Source organism: Lissotriton helveticus, chromosome 2_1 (genome assembly GCF_964261635.1).
Source record: "Lissotriton helveticus chromosome 2_1, aLisHel1.1, whole genome shotgun sequence".
Taxonomy (NCBI): Eukaryota; Metazoa; Chordata; class Amphibia; order Caudata; family Salamandridae; genus Lissotriton; species Lissotriton helveticus.
Window position 1 is genome coordinate 1,337,971,237 of NC_136059.1, and position 16,888 is coordinate 1,337,988,124.

Genomic DNA, 16,888 nt, shown 5'->3' on the forward strand with positions numbered 1-16,888 from the left:
CCCAACGAAACCTTTAGATCTCTACAAGCTGAGAATAGAAATAGAGGAATTGATGGCAGGAAACGTAGGATTAGACAGATTAAATACCTACTCCGAAGACGAAATGCTGTTTATCTGCAAGAGTCTCACCCGAAATACTCGAGTACTTCATGAAAAACTGACAGACACTGCTGCTAGCATGGGAATAGATATTTCAAAATCGAAACCTCTGCAGAAACCATATAGGGCAGATTTCTCAGACAAGGATTTGGAAAACTTGAATGTTTCAGGGAAGAAAGCACAGGTCAAAGAACTATTGACAGTATTACAAAAATGGGGAGATGTGGAAAGATGGAAAGCCAGATGGACCAAGAAAAAGGATGAGGCCAGGTCTAGGCAGGCAACTCCTGAATTTGTTCTAAAGGAAGCTGACAAACCAGAACAGTTATGCCCTATGCGTGAAGTACCAGGTGGAAAATATGTGCACGTTCCATGGTCCAGACAGGATATTGTATCCTTTACTAATGATTTTCCGAAATTACGAGAAAAACCCGTGGATTGGTATAGGCAGGTAGAAAGATTCGTAAAGGTGCAAAAATGCCTGTGGAAGGACCTGGATGGGTTCTTCGACATAGTGGTCCCTGTGGATCTGTGGACCGAATGTAAAATAGCCATAGCTTGGCCTAGTGAGGAATACGCGAGAGATGAAAAAACAGGAGAACCATCGAAGGAAGTAATTAGAAAATATGATCAGGTAATTCAGCATCTGAAACTAAAAGTGCCCGCAAAGGAATCTGATTGGACCAAGATAGATAGAACCACGCAAGAAAGAGACGAGACAGTGCATTCCTTTTATGAAAGGCTGTTGCAGGTGTTCAAAACATACAGTGATATAGATAACATCGAGATGAAGGATATGACACACTTCATTTACAGGTTTGTAAACGGTTTAAGGCCCGAAATTTGTCAATGGATAAAGGATAATAAAATCTGTTGGCATACTAAAAAGATGGATGAGGTCCTACGGTACGCAAAGTACTGTGAGGACGAGATGGCAGAAAAGAAAAAGGCTCTCAAGAAGAAGGTGATGTGGGCTCAAGTAAAGCTCGCAGAACAACAGGAAAAGCAGTTAAACAAGATGAACAAAACTACCCCGAACCTAAGCACTGGGGGTGGGGGTGGAGGAAAGCCCAGAGCGAAAATGAGTAGAGAGGAAGCTAAGAAGAAATTTCCTTGCCATCAGTGCGGGGAAATTGGACATTGGAGAGACGAGTGTCCCTATTTGCAAGATGATAATGCCCAAACACCTGATTTAATTCCACAGACGCAGAATGAAAAACAAAGAAAGACCCAGCAGCAGGTAAAAACGATCCAAGTGCCCAGAGCGCCAAAACCTATTTTTAAAGGAAAAACACCACAGGGTGATGACGTAGAAATCTGGGGAGGCAATGAAAATAGAAATACAGCAACTTCGCAGTATCTACTGAATGACACTTTCTTCTGTGACGACCAGTACTGACGGGGCCTGAGAGGGGAGGACGAGGAGTGCGTACTTGGCGCCTCCTTGCCGGTGGACCAGTCGGGACCATACATTGAAGGAAAGGTTGATGGAAATGATGTCACCTTTCTGTTGGACACTGGTGCTACCCGTTCTACTGTAAGAACAGTGGACGTTCCAAACCTACCCCTCTCGGGAGAAGGAATCCAAGTAGTGGGTGTATCTAATCAACTGATTAGTACACCTGTTACCGAGCCCATGGAGATCTCAATTGGAAACTTTAAAGAAATGCACAGATTTGTCGTCTGTGATACCAGTCCGGTAAACTTACTGGGACGTGATTTGCTGTGCAAAATGAACTGCACTATCTTTTGCACACCAAAAGGCGTCGAAATACAAACCCCAGACGAGGATGGTATCTACAAACTAATGTTAATTAGACCTGACTCAGAAATAAAACGAATGACTATACAGGACTTACCTGAAGAACTCCAACAGACAGTGAAACCAGAAGTGTGGGACTTTACAGGAAAGGATGTAGGATTAATGAAAAACGTAGACCCCATACAAATAGCCATGAAAGAAAATGCAGTGTACCCCAATACCAAACCTTACAGAATGAGTGCAGAAGTAAGAGCAGGAGTTGCCATTGAAATACAGAAATTACTAGAAGCAAACATAATACAGGAAGTGATGAGTAGCCCGTGTAACTCACCCATTATGGGCATCAAAAAGCCTAATGGCAAGTACAGAGTAGTTCAGGACCTAAGAAAGGTAAACAAGATAGTGGTTCCTTGCTGCCCTATTGTCCCGAACCCAGCAGTGATTCTATATCAGATCCCCTGGGATGCTGAATGGTTCACTGTGATAGACCTATGTCATGCATTCTTTTCGATTCCATTGCATCCAGACAGCAAATTTCTTTTCTCATTTGCTTTCAACAGTCACGTGTATGTCTGGAATAGGGTCCCCCAGGGGTACACAGAAAGCCCCTCTATCTTTAATCAGATCTTGAAAAAATGTCTTGAAACTTTAGTCTTACCTGGAAAGTCCGTTTTGGTCCAGTACATTGACGACCTGTTAGTGGCGTCTAAAAGCCATAGGGATTGCGTGGTTGACACCATTGCCCTACTGAATCACCTGAGTGAAAAGGGACATAAAGTGGCCCCTGAAAAATTACAGTTCTGCTCGAAATCAGTGAAATATCTAGGACACCAGATAGAAAAAGGCATAAGAAAAGTTACCTCAGAGAGAGTCAGAATAATTCAAAATATGCAGTTACCCCGTACTCAGAAAGAAATCAGAATGTTCCTCGGAGTTGTAGGTTACTGCAGGCAATGGATTGTGGGATTCGCAGTCCTTGCAAAGCCCTTGATTCAGATGACAAAGAAAGGAGCGAAGGACCCAGTGGAATGGAATGACGAGAGCTTAACAGCTTTCACAAAATTGTCTGTGTACAGCTCCTGCACTAGGGATGCCTGATTACTCCAAGGAGTTTGGCCTATTCTGTGATACTCGTGACAATTGTGCATTGTCAGTCCTGACTCAGGAACATGGCACGACCAGAAGGCCTGTGGCATATTTCTCTGCCACGCTGGATCCAGTGGCTGCTGGATTACCTGGGTGTCTAAAAGCAGTAGCTGCAACTTGCACCAGTTTGGAACAAAGTGAATCCATTATCATGGGACATCCGGTAACTGTGTACGTTCCACATGCAGTTGTGATCCTATTGACTCGCACAAAAACTCAGTATCTCACACCTAGTCGGCTGACTAAATATGAAAGGATTCTCATGGGTGCTGCAAACATTGTCATCACCAGATGCAATATTTTAAACCCCGCCACTCTACTCCCTGAATCAATGGTAATGGAAGATAAGGGAGATGATGAGCATGACTGCATTGATCTGACTGAGTTCAGTACTGAACCTCGCCCAGACATTAAAGAAACTCCTTTGCCTGTGCATGATGAGGAATGGTTCGTAGATGGTTCGTGCCTGAGGCATGAACTGGGGGGCCTAAGTGCTGCTTATGCTGTGGTCACTTTAAACAAAATTGAGGAAGCATCTTATTTATTTGGAGTAAAGTCTGCACAAGTAGCCAAATTGATCGCCCTGATAAGAGCTTGCAAATTGTGAAAAGACAAGAGAATAACAGTGTATACTGACAGCCAGTACTGTTATGGGGTGGTGCATGACTTTGGCCAGTTATGGCTACAAAGAGAATTCCTGACTTCATCAGGTACCCCCATTCGAAATGGAAAAGTGGTTCAAGACCTTTTAGAGGCAATCCAGTTACCAAAAGAATTGGCAGTGGTCAAGTGTATTGCTCATAAGAGGGGCCTTGACCCTGTATCTTTGGGAAACGATTTTGCTGATCGAGTGGCAAAACAATGCGCCATGGATCAGATGCGAATAAATCCGAAGCGGGGTGGGGCTGGAAACAGCTGCCAACTTAGGATGTTTGAAGAAGTGCCTACATGGGATGAAGTGAGAGAATGGCAGCATGTGACGCCGTGGGAGGAGAAAGAGAAGTGGAAGGAACAAGGTTGTAGACCGAGACGTGAGGATGGTGTCATTGTGGGCCCGAATGGTATGCCTGTGTTACCCAGACAACTACTTGCCCCAATGGCCAGACTGATACATGAAGGATCACACATTGGTAGGGATGCCATGGTTCTGGTGTTTCAACAGACTTGGTACAACAAGAAGTTCAGGAAGGTAGCAGAGTCCCTTTGCCAGAGGTGCTTGACATGTCAGCAGTTCAACGCTGGCAAGAAAACAGTAGTTGAGCTGGGGAAAATTGGGAGATCAGGGGGTCCCTTTGTGAGAATACAAATTGACTTCATTACCATGCCCCGTTGTGAGGGAAAGAGATATGTCCTTGTCATTGTCTGCCTGTTTTCAAAATGGGTGGAAGCCTACCCAATCTCCCAATGTGATGCCATATCAGTAGCTAAGATGTTGCTGAGAGAGCTAGTACCGAGGTTCGGGGTTCCAGTCTTTATTGACTCAGATAGAGGCGGACATTTTCAGAATGAAATCTTGGCTCAGCTATGCAAAGCATTTGGGATCACACAAAAGCTGCACTGTGCATATCATCCAGAGGCTTCTGGAGTGGTAGAACAAATAAATGGCACCATAAAGAAAACATTGGCAAAAATATGTGATTCCACTAGCATGAACTGGATAGCTGCCTTGCCTCTTGTTCTGATGGGACTCAGAAGCATTCCAGATCGGAGAACAGGCCTGAGCCCCCATGAGATCTTGATGGGAAGAGTGATGAGACAAGCATGGGTACCAGGATACAAACTGTTAAGCATTTCTGATGATTTGGTACTTGAATACTGCAAGCAACTGGGTGACCAAGTGCGTTCTATCTCTCGCCAGATTGGGGCAGACGCCGTCGCCAACCCGACAACACCAGTTCACAAATTGATTCCTGGTGACTGGGTTAAAATAAAGAAGCACACTCGTTCGAGTTGCCTTGCACCAAGGTGGGAAAAAAAGCGGCAAGTAACCCTGGTAACGACGACCGCTGTGAAGTGCGCCGGCGTTCCCAAGTGGCTCCATGCCAGCCATACCCAGAAGGTGATACCTGATGAGGAGCCTGGAGCAGAAGGTTGTCCAGCTGAGGGGTCTGCAGATGTTGGTCCTGAAATAGCTGACGACAGACGACCGAGCACCAGCCCCGTGGAGGGTCCCATAAACGTTGGCCTGGAGGTAGCTGATGACGTGTGGCCAAACACCAGTACTGCTGAACATCCAACGGAGGCTGGTCCAGAAGTAGCTGATGACGAGCTGCCGGGAATCTGGCCAGAGGATTGGATACCCATAGTCGATCTCTCTGGAGACCCACTCAGAACAAGAGAGCGAATAAGAGAAGACAGAGAGTGGAATAGAGAGGTCGAGCAAGGCACAGGCGAAGACCCTCAGATCATTAAGATTCACATCAAGTCTGAGGACGAAGAAGATGGTCAGACAGGGACAGATCAGGTGATTGACACCCCTCCACTGACTCCTGAAATCGAAAAGGGACAGACTAGACATAGTGTAATAGTTCGAGCAGAAGAAAATCAAGGGATCGAAGTGCTTGAACAGGATCAGTTAGAATTAGAAGAACGTGTTCAGGACAAAGAAATAGAGACATTCAAAAGCAAAATCAAAAATTCACCTGAACCAGGCCAGCTTAGTAACCAGGCAAAAGAAATAGATACAAGACCTGGGACTAGTCAGACAGAAAGGGAAGAAACAGAAACCGAAGCACCACTGACAAGTGAAAATAAAAGAGCATTAGGAGAAAGCTCGATCGCAGTGCCAGCGAAAAGACTAAAGAAAAAGAAGCACATTGAGCCAAGGTATGTTAAGAGACTGAAATTAAGAATAAAAACAGTCCAGGAGAAACTTGCAGATATAAGTAAAGTCCCCGAATTGCAGAAATACCTGAAGATAGCTCCAAGAGAAGAAGTGAGCGAATAAAAAGACAGAACGAAAAATATCAGGACCCAGAGTGGACCTACTTAATCTTGGAAAATTTTGAGGAACTTGATATCACTGACGAAAGCGACGGGGAACAGGTTGCTGAATACTCTACAGAAGAGGAAGACGAGCTCACCTGAGGTTGCACCGAGTAAGCTACCTGTGTAAACTTACAAAGAGGGGTTGAGAAACTTCTTCTGAGCCAAAATGTCTGAGTCAAGAACGAATGGAAGGCCTAGTCGCAGTTGTTGCAAAACATGCTGTAAAATATTTATATGTAGTATAGTTATAGTAATATTAATTTGGATAGGACTAACAGTTTTATTCCCTTTATGGTTAGTAAAAATACTAATATTTCCCCTACACAGATTACTGACACTGAAGAACTGACAACACGAAGTGAAGAAAGACGTGAGAAAGCACTCAGACAGACAAAACGAGACTTAGATGCATCAGATGAGGAAGGACTACATTACCACGGAGTTAGGAATCAGACACACTCAAATGTTTTCGCAAACTTGTTAGTACATTATGTAGAGACTATGGAGATAGAGGATTGCTATGTCTGCATGAAGCTACCTACCTCTGTAGCTGAAGGCGTGACATACCATCACTTGCCCCTGACATATGGAATTTCCTGTAGTATTTTAGCAAGCTTATTTTACAAAAGAGGATCGTTACAGTATTATTACTCTAACAATGACGTGATCTTTTCTGAACTTCCCATTCGTGGAAATCTGAATCCTGTACATATAAAAAGTGACGTAATACGTTATATGGGAGACTACTTTTTGACTATAGGCAATATAGACATAGCTGAAGCACACAGAGAAAACCTGACCTGTTCATTGCATGAACAAGAGAAAATATTTTTAAACATGGCAGAGAAAAGAAGGGAGAGTTTCCAAAGAAAGGCTAATGACAAAAGGCAGAAAACACCTAAATGGGCTGAGAACATGGAAAGCACCTCAACTGGTGGAGCGGGACCTGCTCTGTTGCTGGATTTCGAGAAGAAAGGGAAACTCTGTCTTCACCGCAAGAAGACTGATTATTATAATAACATTTTTATTGGTTCCAGTCAATGTGAGCATAATTACAAGGTAATTGGAGGTTGGGGTTTCAAAAATGGGTCAGAGCCTGTGTTTCCTGGAATTTATTATATATGTGGAGACAAGGCTTATTTCAAATTGCCGGATCACTGGTATGGAAGCTGCTACTTTGGCATTGTCTTCCCGAAAATATACCATGTGAATGAAATTGCTGGAAGCAATGAAAACACTAATGGCTTAGTGCGTAGTAAAAGAGAAAGCGTAGGTGAAATAATGGGTAGTATTTTTAGTGCACTGATACCTGGAGTGGGAGTGGTTCTGAACACTCACAGAATTTGCAAATTGTCCACAGTAGTGGATGTGCTGTCTACTGATACAGCTCATGGATTTCTGCTGGTCAATACCGAAATGGTTGCGATCAGATCAATGGTTTTACAGGACAAACTTGCTCTTGACACCTTATTAGCAAAAGAGGGCGGAGTCTGCCGGATGTTGAAGGCGCAACATTGTTGCACTTACATTCCGGACAAAAGCGTGCAGCTCAAAAGATATGTGAAAAACATTACTAATTTGGAAAAGGAACTCAAACCACTCGAGGTTGACAGTGCCTGGAAGAGACTAGTTGATGGTCTCTCAAATGTAGGTCACTGGTTTGCTAACTTAGGTAGAAGCTTATTGTTCAAAGTACTGATGCCAATTGGAATTATAGGTCTTATCCTATTTTTCATATTCGTCTGTTGCAAATGCAGAAGACATACTAAGAAGTATCAAGTGAATGCAAGAGGAGTGAAACGGAATGCGGATGAGCTTGAATTGGAGGAAATAAATAATCAGATTTACAAAAGGGTGAAAAATTCTCACCCTACCAAAAATGAGAAGGAAAAATTGAATCGCATGTTGGAAGAGATAGAGTTGTACAAAGTATGAAAGAAAGTTGGCATCTGGTTCCATTTTTTGTGATGATAGTAAATATCATCAAAGAGGGGATTGATAGAGCAAGATTTCGCATCGCGACTTGCTCGAGTCAAGAACCTCGAAAATCTATTATAATCTCGTAACTTCAATTGTTTGTTTTACTAATATTATGTATTTTTAATGTGCGTGGGTATCATAGAGACGCTTGCCTATGTGTTCTACTAATACGATTAATCCTTGTCCCTAAAATGGCCGCTGCTTGCCTTTTCATTTCTGCGCATGCGTTAGTCACACTCACGTGACTTGGCGTAGAGATAGTTTTTGGAGGGAAAGGGTGCGCATGCGTAATACACAGCTTTCGTGATAACGTGGTGATGCTCGTGCAGATGCTCTCGTGTCAGTGTATATATTACTAATGTCTAATTGCATAGTATATTTTATGATGATATGTCTGAAGTATAAAGTCACGATGTGGAATACATTCATTTATTTCTATGTACTAATTTGTTTTCGCTTACTTTTCATGTTTCCTCGGCACTGAGGGGTGATGGGGCTGGGGAGTCCATCTTGGAGGGTACTTCTGCGCAGAAGCAATCGATGGTGCGGTGGCATTGAAACCAAGCCAAAGAAGGTTGATGCCAGAGCCAGCATGGGAACGTGCACCTTCACCCAGCAAGAGCATCTAGATTGTACCCTATTGTATCAAATTGTATTCTTTCCATTGTATTCCCTGCGACTTCTCGTGGGAACCCCAATCTTGCTAGGCGGCACCTTAACATGCAAAATAGGCCTTAGAATAGTCTGTTCTGATTGGTGTGTTAACCAAATCCTACCTTAGGACCAATCAAAATTTGGGGATTCTGACACTTTGCAACATTGGGGGGTGGTACCCTGTCCCAAAACAGTATATCTACCCTGGGTTCACCTAGGGAAATTGTCCGACTTGTCCGAATAGCTGACCTGTCACTGACCCAACGCACTCAATAGGTGACTGAAGATACAGAGCGCTGCGGAGCACTCTGTCCGAAATTTGACCATAGACTAAGGTTTACTAAACCTTAAAGTGCTGGCGGAGCACTTTGCTGGGAGTTCGCTGACCCAATCGGGGTTCTGATCGATAGCTGCAGAGAGGGTGGAGCGCAGGCGTTGCTTCCAAACTGCGGGTGCTGGTCGTGTCCTGGTGGTCCTGTCCTGATCCTAATCTGAGGGTTTCCTGTCCTGTCCTGGGTGTCCATTCTGCACCTGCTGTCCATTGAGGGGTATCCTTCCTTGAGGGTTTTCCTGTCCTTAACTGACCCGTGGCCAGGGTTTGGTTTTTCACACCAGTCTAGGTAAATATCGCTCTGAATCTCCTGAAACTGCACCTTTCTATTTTTCTGTCTTTGCTTCAATAAAGACATATCTTTGCATATGATAAGTTTTTCCATGCTCTCCGCAACTCATTGCATCTCATGAAACGTATGCATTTATTTTCATAAAGTGTTTCCTATGTTACCCTATATTTTAGAAATTATTTTCGCCATTGCAGTTTGTTACTTCCTAATATGGTCTCTAATTTTCTCTCACAAAACTTTACTGAAGAAACCTTGAATTAGTCTAATTTCTCTCTCAGTTGGTTTTTCTATTGCATTAGCTTTTAAACATAAATGATTGCCCTTATAGTTCTTCTATGCAGCTATGTACTCTTTGCAAATTTGATTTTAGATGGTCTCCTTGTAGTGGAGTGTATGTTCTAAAGAATTTAACTTGAGATAAAATCTTTAAAACTTTCAGTTGTCCGTGGTCATTTCATGAAATAAATCCCAGGTTCACATGTCGGGTTTGTATTTTACTGCCTTTCCTTTTACAGCTAGCTCCCTGATCCATTGTGGTCATAGGTACCCGTAACAGTGGATGGTAAGTCGGGTACACTAGAAAATAGAAAAGGAACTCACAATTATTGGTAGAAGATTGTGACGTCATCCGATCAATGTATATGGTGATTTGAAATATATGGGCCCGAAGCCGGAAGTGGCGAAATTATTGGTCGGGTGACCCGCGATCTCTAGCAATACTACATGACTTGCAAAATGAACACCACTCAGCCTCAGACCACGCAGATGCTGCAGTGAGAGTAGGCGAACCGGATACCGAGTTCTAACCTAACGCTCTGCATAAGCCTAGCAGGATGATAGCACCATACCAGCCCCTCACTTAAAGTAGGGTATGGTGGGCTCGTCGATGGGAAGTGTATACACTGTTGATCATGCCAGGGACTGGGGGAGATGGGAGAGGGCTCAGAAGACCCAAGTTGCGCTGGTTTGTTCCGATGTTCCGTCCCTCCCTCCATTTCTTCTTTTTCTTTTCCTTGATGTACTCTTTTGTTGATGATTTTGAGACGGACTCCTGCCTATATCAATGCCACATGAACCCTGCAGTAAGAAACCCATGAGCATGGAGAAGCGTGGCTCAGTGGTTAGAGGTGGCAGACCTGGAAGCTGAGATCAGCCGTGGACCAGGGTTCGATTCCCCGCCTCGGCGGGTCTCGGGCTCAAAAATTCCACGGACTTGACAATTCTCGCTCCGGTGCCTACTCGACTCACGGGGTCACACTCTGCGACTCTGGGCAATAGCTTGCTTAATCTCCACTACGGCCCCTCGCGGCGGGATGCCTGGCTTTCACCTTGTGAATACCCTGCCGTGGTATCTCACAGGGGAATACCAGGACGGGTTCCCTAAGCAAGCGCCTTGAGACCCCTGGGTGATTAGTGTGCTATATAAATCGAAACACATTTACATTTACATTTACATTTACACTCAGTAATGTGCCCATGCATTGAAACGTCCATGCCTTTGGACTTCTGATTGTAACCTTATGTCTGTTCATTGCTGCATGTAGCACTTTTATATGCAACAAATGTTGTGCTCTTCTGCTGCCTCCATATGCAACACGTGTAATGCTGATGTATAACTGGCGATGTCTCTGGTTCTGCACTGTCGACCCCTTACCCATGTTCATGCTTCTTTAACCGAAGAAAAAAAAAAAAAAACAATATAAAACAAAAAAAAGGAGATGGCAACACACGTAGATAAAGTAAGTCCACCTGTTGATGATACACCTTATAATGCAAGAGTTATAAATTACATAAATAAAATATGTTAAAAAGTCCCTAAACAAAATCAAGAGAGGTCAGACACCGAGGGGTAACCACGGATTCAGACCTATGCATGATCCATATATCAACAAGGTCACAAAGAGCAACAATTACACAATGAAAACAACGTGACACATCTTCTCATAGTCTGAAAACCAACAAATGCGACAATCTATCCTTACACTCGTAATCGCCAAGCTTCACTACGCCAACAGCCTATAGTTTAATCATATGCAAAATACAACTAATCTAAATTGCTGATGCACGACTCCTTCTCTGCCTCTGCCCAATGGAACACATGACTCCAGTCCTACAGTTACTCTTGCTTGTGACTAGACATGCAGTGCTCAAGGTTCTCTGCATTTTCCACTGAGAAGCCCAATGAAAACTACCACTATACCTACAAGATTAAAAAAAATACAAGACAAATAGGACACTGAGCTCCAGGCTTGTACCAGTTAGTATAATACCACTTTACTTTAACACCTTCAGCGCTACCGCGTTTACCTGCCCTGCGCTGAGAAAGGAGTAAATGGCTTGTTTGTGACAAAGCCAGCTCGTCATGAGCGCAGGGCAGGTAACGCCCATGACGAGCTGGCTTTGTCATTAGCGTCGAAGTGGTTAAGAAATCCATAGGAGGCACCGCTTTGACAGAACATACCACTAAGCTCTGGAACTTAATGCCAGCCAATATTCAAATCTTTCAGAAGCATTTACAAGAGGTGAAATCATGGCTGCTTCCAAAATAACTACATCATCCCATACGTTTGTGGTACAACCCAAAGGTAGAATTGCTCCTTCAACAGCCCAACCAGCAGACAACTTTCTATGTCCAGGTAAGTTATGAGGAGCTGAACTATGTCTAGCCTTGGTATTATACAGTAATTTAAATTCATATATAATTCTTTGGCCACTGACTAATACCAATACCATAATATTCAGCAGTCGGGCAGAGGACTGTAGTTCAAACAGGCTGAATAAAACCTCTGTTATACTGCTTGACCTCTTACACTCAATGAACCCCAATGGGTCATGGCCATCATCCAGTAGTATACCAGTCCTAAGCAATAAATCACCCATCACAAACTGGACAGGAATGGACTAACTGAAGAGATCTTCCACAAACAGCTAACTGACAGAGGACTCTAATTTAGTACACCACTGCTGGATCCATCTAGCTACATACTATGACCCTTTCTTCACCTCTCACAACGACATTCATAAATAAGATAATAATGACAAAGACCATACCAGCACATCTCTCCACCACCTCTCCCTCCAACCTGTGCCTGCTCAGGACCATAAACTTTATACTACAAATCTCACAATAGACAACCCAGTGTGGTAACCAGCTTAGAAGGCTGTGAGCATAAAAAAAACATAAAGGGAGCTGCAAACCTGCCAGCTTACTAAAAACCGTAAGCCATTCCTTTTCTTTTCACACTTTTTTATCCATCACACTGCTAAATGCTGCATCCCACAGCACACTAACCATATCAGATGGTTATCACATGGTCAAACCACACAACTTGGAAACACTTCCCACACAGGATCAAAACAAAGACAACACAGTTCCAACCACACATCTTACATGGTGTAGAATTCTACCCTTATAGGCAAGAACTTCCTTATCCCATACCAAGTTAGTAAGGGCCATATAAATGTTATAACAGAATTGAATACAATACAATACAACAAGGGGTGAGATGGCTCAATCTGTTAAGAGTCCGCCAACTGTGGTCCCTCTGATGAGATAGCCAACACCATTACCTCCCACATGCATCAGGGGTTCAGCATGTCAAAACGCCCAGCTATGCATCCCACCAAACTTTCTACATCAATACTGCACTCCATTATGGCTAGCTGGCCGGGCTGGGTGCATCCATGCCCCCTGCAGTTCAGACCCCAATATTGCGTAGAGCTCACCTGGAACCTGACTAATACCCTCCACTACCATAAACCATAGGTACGTTTCTCAAGGGCTATGGATGGAGGATAAAACTAAGGTGTTTGTGAAAGGGTCCCTTCATGTCAGGTTTGCTGGTATTGAGTGAGACATAGCGGATTTTCTTTAGAAGTCAGGCATCATGAGCCTGGCCAACCTACACCTCCATGCTCTGATTGGTGCTATGTACTCAGTGGTCAAAATGTTTTTTTGTCTCGAGCCATCAGTGAACATTGACACTGCTTATTAGTTGTTGAGGAATATTTAAAAGGAGAACATTTATTTATTTTTCTTTTTTTTTAATGATTTAATTTTTTTGAGATGTTTCGGGGTGTTGAGGTAAAAATCATTACATATATCAATTCATTACACAATCAGAATAAATACAATGACAACAATAAATAGTAAATACAAAAGGTTAAAAAAGACAGGGTTAAAAAGAAAACACTGAGGTAGGCATGGGTAGGCATAAGAACAGTCCAATCTCATAAACAATTCAATTTATATTTTCATTGTCTAGATCCCTCTATTTCCTGACTGGGGCCCATATGTTTCTACCCAGTTCTCGTGTTTTCTTTCCCTTAAAATCATACAGGCACTCCTCGATATTATGCATTCCTAAAAGCCTAGTTAACCACTGCTGAAATGTGGGTGCTGTAGTATCCTTCCATCCGGCAGAAATTAATAAACGCAATATAGCCACTGATATAAAAACTAGGGCTTCGCCCCCACCTTCTGCCTTCAGTTTGCCGTCCGTGCCTACTAAAACCACGGTAGGGGATGGAACGATGTTTTGTTCTAGCAGCCCCTCTAAAAATAGCTGTATCTCCCTAATAATCGGTGTTAAATTCGGACAGTTATAAAACATATGGAGCAAATCTGCTGGACCCATATTACACCTGGGGCACCTGTCATTATCTCTTACGCCCCAGTCAAACAATTTTGATGGGGTAAAATACAAGTTAAAAAGGGTCTTATAGTGCTGGGCCCTCAAATTTGAGGACCTAAAAATCTTCTTGTTCAGAACTAGGGCTAAATCTAAATCCACATCTGGGTCACCAATTTTTTGAGCTAGGGTAGTTTCTGTTTTTTCCATATCATCCTCCAGCTCTTGTAGAAGATTATTATACCCTATTCTAATTTTACTACCTCCCTTTTTCAAGTATTCTACAAATTGGATTGCTCAACACAAGGGATAACCTAGGCCTGAATGAGCGAAGTGTTTGAGCGATCTGCCCATATAGGAGCCACTGGCTGGCTGGGAGCCCAAATTTTTGCTGGAGTACATTAAAACCAAGAATCTCATTGCCTAACATGACATCACCTAGACACCTAACTCCCAGCTCCCTCCAAAGAAGACTATTTCTATTTTGACCTAGATGGGCAAAGGTACTTGATTTCCAGAGATCAATATTGACATGAATTTTTGGGATATTCAAAAATGTCCTTACCGACTTCCATGTTCCCCATGCCCCCATCAGAATCTTATATCTGGCTCTCTTGTAGTACTTCCGGTCAACTTCGCGCATCAGTAACCCTACTGCCTTCCTACCCACTAAGAGCTCAAAGATAGAGGGAAGCACTTGAATGCCTGGCGGGGATTCTAATGTTTCCAGATCATATTGAAACAATACATTCATTTGAACCAAAAGAAATGTCCAATGATACATCCTGATATTAGGCATCGCCAGGCCACCCCTTTCAAATGGTAGAGACATGTGAGCAATCGATCTCCTAACTTCCCCATACTGCCAGATAAAACGGATAAACATTGCTTCAATTTTCCTAATCATCCCCTCTTCCAATAGCAATGGAATGGCCCGGAACAGATAGAGGAGTTTAGGGAACATAGTCATGTTCAATACATTTACCCTACCAATCAGTGATAAATGCAATATATCTATCCTCTTAAGCTCCTTTTCAATTGAATCTATCAATGGCATATAGTTATCCACAATAATCTTATTTACATTAGCATTTACCCTTACCCCCAAATACACAGCTGATTCCACATATCTTTGATCCAGCTTGGTGATGTTATTTGTGCATATGATCTGTGTTTTTTCCTCGTTCAGGCGGTACCCTGACCGTACACCATAGTCCTTAGCCAACTGACATATCTCGGCCATAGCTTGTTGGGGAGCCGTTGTTATAATTGCCAGGTCATCAGCGTATGCCAGAAGTTTGGTAGTATGGCCATTGAGTATCACCGGAGTGATCTGTTCAGACACCAACATTTTTTGTATAAGGGGATCAACATGTCCGCTCTGCTACACGTCAGGTGAACCAGGGTGTCCCCCAGGGTTCGGCGATAAGTCCAATTCTTTTTAATCTGTACCTCCGCCCCCTGATACAACTTATAAGATCTTCCGGCATTCAAGTCATCAACTACGCCGATGATACCCAATTGATTTTTTCTTTTGAGGGTTCAGAGGCAGTGTCGAGGGACACCTTCCATCAGTGTATGTCGGCTACAGCAAAGTGGTTGCAAGCCAATTCACTCCAATTCAATGGCACAAAGACGGAGATATTGCACTGCTCTTCTGACCGACTACCTCGCCCATTGCCGGAAGATTTTTGGCCTAGCTCAATTCCAGGCTCGGTGGAGGCAGCAGACTCGGCCCGCAACCTGGGAGTTATGTTCGAGTCGAACCTACAATTGGATGCCTCGGTGAACAGGACTGTTGGGACATGTATGGGCCTGCTCCGTGCTCTACGGAAGATACTGCCGCTTCTTCCGCGGGATGCCAGAGTAGAAGTAGTGCGTAGTACCATCCTCAGTAGGTTAGACTACTGTAACGCACTACTTCTAGGAGCCCCAAAGGTCTTGGTCCATAAATTACAGAGGGTTCAAAATATGGCGGCTAAATTAGCCCTATCCCTACCTCGCTCGGCGTCTTCTGCGGGAGCTCTGGCATTTTTGCACTGGCTGCCGGTCCAGCAGAGGATCTCCTACAAAGCTATGTGCCTGGTTTTTGGGGCACTGCATGGTCAAGGACCAATACCATTGCAAAATCTTTTTTCGTGGTATCAGGCTGCCAGACCTCTGAGATCCGCCTCAGCGTTCCTAGTGAAAGTCCCTAGAATAAACAGAGTGAGAATGGGCGGCCGCGCCTTTAGTTTCACGGCCGCCACAATGTGGAACACTCTACCTCTAAAACTGAGGAGCAGTCAAAATTTGTTTTTATTTAAAAAGGACCTTAAAACCTTTCTTTTCCCTAGAGCAGAATAATTTGTAGAATTGATGGTGGAATTGATCTCAGCGCCAGGATACCCGCTGGGTGACAGCTGCGCTTAACAAGCATTAAAATACATACATACATACATACATACATACAATATACAGCGAGAATAGATTCGGGGAGCAGGGGCATCCTTATCGGGGAGCAGAGGCATCCTTACATTTATTTATTTTTCTAACAGGAATTTCTTAAACTTTGCCAGAAACCCAGCAGTGATGTTTTTATATTTGCACTTAAGGTAATATCTGGTGAAGTACTCAAGTGCTTGCTGTCGCGTGGTGGTAGGTAATCCAGGAAAGCTGGCCTACATGAACTGACAGGTATATGTACATAAGGGTTAAAGAGTTCATAATTCATAGGATGAAGAGGTTAATATGGCAAGAGAACTATCAGAATGACTGATAAGGTGTTTTACCATCTCAGCACAGTTACTGCCACAATGGCGACTGATTCTGAGGTTTCTAAACACAGGCAGTCAAGTGTCTAGATGGTGCCAGAAAAATAGGGTGCTAAATTGTAACTTGTTGTTATAAACTTTAGACTGCTTTCTTAATGAAGATTGGTTGAATCCTTAGTTTATATTTGTTCGAAATGGTTATTTCTAGAGTGCTTTCCCTCGACTTTTTGCTTTTCTCCTTCTCAGTTTTCT

General features: G+C 43.4%; 1 protein-coding gene across 3 annotated transcripts in view; it reads right to left on the reverse strand.

Annotated features, from left to right (window-relative positions):
• Positions 1-16,888, reverse strand: part of LOC144818641 (UDP-glucuronosyltransferase 2A2-like) — a 370,404-nt gene that overhangs the window by 109,140 nt on the left and 244,376 nt on the right. The window lies entirely within an intron of this gene.